The sequence below is a fragment of the Temnothorax longispinosus genome, chromosome 7 (genome assembly GCF_030848805.1).
Source record: "Temnothorax longispinosus isolate EJ_2023e chromosome 7, Tlon_JGU_v1, whole genome shotgun sequence".
Lineage (NCBI taxonomy): Eukaryota > Metazoa > Arthropoda > Insecta > Hymenoptera > Formicidae > Temnothorax > Temnothorax longispinosus.
Window position 1 is genome coordinate 12,960,580 of NC_092364.1, and position 5,143 is coordinate 12,965,722.

Below are 5,143 nucleotides of genomic sequence, written 5' to 3' on the forward strand. Positions count from 1 at the left end.
AGGATAGCCTTCTAGAACGAGGGCTAGATGTCGGTGAAGTGGGTGTGATCAGAAGCTGATCAGCAGATCCTTGAACTTCGAGAGTGCGCTAGTTCCACCTCTATGAGAAATTCCTGAGAAAGAAATAGCGTAATCATCTTTATATAAATGCGCCAATGAACAATCAGCGGATTAGCTAAAAAGCCTATCACCGAGATCAAATCAGGGATATTCCTTTCGAGCAGTTGCCAGCGATGAGCTACTCAACACCATTGGTACAGTGGGAAGAGCATGATTTGTCGGTTGAGGGAGACCGACAGATCTCTGTCGAAGAAAAATAATAATCTTTCTCGACAGACAAAACACAGGTCTGGTAGCCAAGTCGTCGTAAGAGAGAGTGAAAGCAGGGATGTCAAGTGCGTCTATGTCGCTGCCTGATCAGCGGCTTCTCCCAGGAAGCCTAAAAAACTGTTTCAAAGGTAAAAGTGATCTAATAGCTCGCTCCACAATGCCAGGAGAATGTCTTATTTGCGTTGCTGCATCCATAATTCTGTTCACAAGTTCATCCTATTGCGAGATTGTTCTGTATAACCTACTGACCTTCATATGCCCCCAAAGAAAGTAGACCTAAGGATTTGAAATGTTTCAAATATTCATATTAACTTTCAATAGTTGTGGTTCTGTTAGGAACATTTACGGAGAGATGTTTAATGGTTATAAACAATTTCAACGCTAAATGACTTCAATAACACACCCGGACCTCGAGTCATAGGGACTCATAGGACACCTGTAGAATATGCATATAATATTATAATATACATATATGTATATAATTTAGGTTCATATATAATACATTTTATTTAAGAATTGTAAGTTTAAAATTATCATGTTAAAATTAAACTTTTTATTCTGTAATCTTGTTTTAAACATTTTAAAAAAGTAACTGAAAAAGTAACTAATAGTTACTTTTTAAGTAACTGTAACTGTAACGAGTTACTTTTGAGAATCAGTAACTAGTAACTGTAACTAATTACTTTTTGACGCGGTAACGATAACTGTAAATAGTATTTTTAAAAAGTAACTTCCCAACCCTGGTAAAGAGGCCGACGAGGACTAGCCCGACCAAACAAAACCAATTAAAACGGAGACAAGTGATGCCGTCTCCTGGGCGGAGAACGAAATCGTTAACGACAGAGAGACATTGTATAATGCCCGTTCTAGACTGGAGGATGAGCCGACTCTCGGCTCATCCGCCTTCTATAGTGTACGTGACATAAACTATACATAAACTATAGATTTTTACCCGTCTACACCACTCACTCGGATGAGCCGAGAGTCGGCTCATCCTCCAGTCTAGAACGGGCATAAGAGACATTGTATAAGAGACAGTTAACTCATGACAAATCGCACGAAGATCAAAATTTATAATCGGTAGAACGTGTGAACAGATCGTGAAAGATCCTCCCAAATTGGAAACAATTTTGCTCAACGAAAAAAGTAATTCATCGAAAGTAAAAAAGAAATTCTCTCAGTGGACCATCGGCTGCGTTCCGACATCCGACTTCGACATATGACTGATTGTAGAACCGGCCTAATGTCACTGAACCAATCAAGGATCACGAATCCGAGATTAATATCACTGAACTAATTGAAGATCACAAATCCTTCGTATTTTTCGATTTGACGTCCAGTTTTGAAAAGTTGAATAAGTTGCGTAATTCTTCAGACGCGATTGCACTTTTTACGTTAATAGATAAAAGTAATATAGAAAAATCTCTCTTTACTATATATACTTTATGCCCTTGGTAGAATTCTTGTTGCCAAGGGAGATTGATCTGTCTGACGAATTTTGGAATAGAGAAGATATAGTGTATCCGAAAGATATAGAAGACCCCTGCGATGAAGCGAGAAGAACGAAAGTCTACGAATTTTAGGCTGGCATTTTAGAAAATGACTATTCAGAAATGATTGATGAGGTAAGAAGTTTGCTTGCAAGATCTGGAGCTTTGTATTAAACAATCATCGATGGACATCAAACAAAAGTCACATACACAATCGACCGAATCCAATGTCGAAATTTCACGTACGATCGATGTTCTTGATAAATTTTTAAAGCTTGTGCTTAAACTAGCTTCTGCTAAGCTACATTTTTTTATTTTTCCATTTATTTACAAATTAGTTTCTTTAAAAAATGCAAAAAAGTTGCCAAGTGCGCGCGCCAGTACAAAAAACAAAAAACTGTGCTACAAAATTGTTGTAACATATCCAATCAAAAATATATAAAATAATTGTGCATTGCAACATGAATGGTGTAGATTTCCATAAGAAGAATGTAGATGAATAATAAGTGTTGTTCGACATTTCATAATTTTAAAAATACCCCTCTCCCGCACACGTTCTCTCACTTTCGCTTCTTTGTTCACGCTTCCTCGCTCTCGCTCCTTCACTCTGGCTCGAATATCTTTTCTTTTTCTATGAAACGCTACATAGTCTAAGTTATCTAGGGGCATTCCGTTTCACCGAATGTTAAACAAGGATAAATGATGCATTATGCGCATCATGCGTGAAACACGGAATGCACCCCTAGTATGATGAAAAGAAATGTGAACTATTGCTTTATTTCTTTATTTTCCTAACCTGATTTATCGGCTTGATATCCCTGTTGAGTCGATAGTCTGATAATCTAAACGCCTCCTAACTCAACGGTTCGTGTAGTGTAAAGATACAGGTCAGAGGTTTCGTCGTTCGTGCGCGCTAGCACAGGCACTTGACGCGAGACACTAGCGTGTCTCTTGATTCTAAACGAAATTAAAGACGCCCTTTTTATTGTTTTATATAATTAATACAATATCTCTTGTGCAAGTAAAATTGTATAATTATTTTAATGAAATAAAAATTATTCTAAATTTTTGATACGTTCAAAAAATCATGTGTTTCCACTATTTCACGAAGTGACTTAGTTGTAGTTAAAGAAATGATAACATATGTTAGATAAAAGGCCAACTTGACTTTTAATTGGAATCCCAGTTTTAATTGGAGCCGCTTTTTGCAATTAGCCAATTAACTCTGTTCACATTATCTTTGTCAGATGAGAAGTTTAAACTTCAAAACATATTAATCGTAATACATAAATAACTAGCTGGTTACCCGGGGCTTCGCCCCGGCGTCTTTTTTTTTAAACAACTTTATTTGTGTTATTACATTTGTGTTCTAGTTAGTCTTATCCACCAATATATGATTCATAAACACATATTTTCAATAACTTTCCACATCACCCATGAGGTACTATATATTATTAACGCGTTTTTTTTTAGTGATATCCCCAGTATTTTAAATTCTTTAAAAGAGTCGTACTTAGTAACTTTTCCTGTTCAGATTTTCCTAATCAACTAAATTTTAAAGAATTATATATGAAATAGAGGTAGAAAAAACTGAAGAATATAATAGAATTATAAATAGTCCGATATCTCAAAATTGGCGGAAGTTGGAGCAACCACGGACATTTATCAAAAAATTCAAAAATTTATAAAGAAAGAACTCTTTTACCGATTCTCGCTAAATTCAATAACAACCTTTCTTAAATGATACTCTATTCATCAAATAACTTATACATTTTTTAGGCAGAAATCGGTACTTCCTTCAACGATTCTCGCCAAATTCAAAACAACCATCTCTTAAAGATGACATGTATAACTTATACACTTTTTAGGCAAAAATCGGCAACCCTTTCACCGATTTTTGCCAAATTCAATACCAACCTACCTTTAATGATACTTCATCCATAAAAAAAGAATTTAGCTTGATGTCTCAAAATTTGCGGAAATTAGAACAATCACGTAGATTTTTTTACAGTTATCGGTGACCCCTTTATTATTAGCAATTTTTTGAATTCTATTATATTCCTCAGTTTTTTCCACCCTTATTTTATATATAATGCTTTAAGATTTGGTTAATTAGTTTTTAAGTTAATAACGTGCAAACATGCACCACCCGTAAGAATTTTATTTATTAGTATAGATATAATACTTAAATTCTTCGTCAGAAGTCGAGTGATTCAGTCGGCTATCAATATCTTCCATGAAGTCATTTATTAGCAAAACGTATATTTAAAGAAATCGTAATATATAATATAACACTCGATCCTTCGCCAGAAGTTCAGAAGTCGAGTGATTGAGTCGGCTATCAATATCTTCCATGAAACCATTTATTAGCAAAGTGTACATTTATCGAAATCTGACATTTATTGAGTTATATGCAACATATATGATAAAACAGCGCGTAAAATTATCGTAATATATATAGTATATAAGTAATTTAACTTGTTACAATGTATCTTTTATAATTTAATTTAATACACTGATTGCGACGTATCGGTTTTTGCAACACAATGTACGAAGATATCTGACGTAAATGTGAATATAAATTTAAAATTTAATTTTCCGTTAACGCAAAATCCCACATTTTTATAGCCCCTCAATATCACTGTGATTATAACCTCTAATTATCACGTAATAAATTAGTTACAGTAATTGATGGTAACCATTCCGAAATGAACAGTAATACTGTTTTGTTACATTTGTCAAAATTCCTGCCACGTTCGGTGCTTTATGTAACGGCGATTTTCTTAGCACGTGTGTCGTTTATAACGGCGATGCTTTCGTGCTCTCGAATCAGGGATGCACCGTAGGATATCTCACGTTTCCTTTATTGCGCATCGTCGGTCATTCTCGCCTTCATCGACTCTCTTGTGAACGTAAAAATGGCCTTATATTTTTCAGGACTATCCGATGTGTGTTTTTTCTTTTTTCTTGGTCGTGGTGCGCACCACAGATCACCGCGAATTCCGTAGTCAATCTGCTTCCCTCGACATTGTTTCCCATAAAGTTTCCAATATCTCATATCGTATTCCGATATTACTTTTAAATACGTTACGCACTCATTCTTTTATTACTATTATTTTCGGTTACGTTATGAAATTAAAAGATAGTTTAGAACACAACGATTGTACGTACGATTCTTGCTACAAAATATTCGGGGCATACATTTTTATAGTAAAAAAAATATATATATATTCAATATTAAAAAAAATATATAATTATATACATATATATATATTTTTTTAATACGGCATCAATTAGTAAGGTATGAAAAAACAACAATGGTA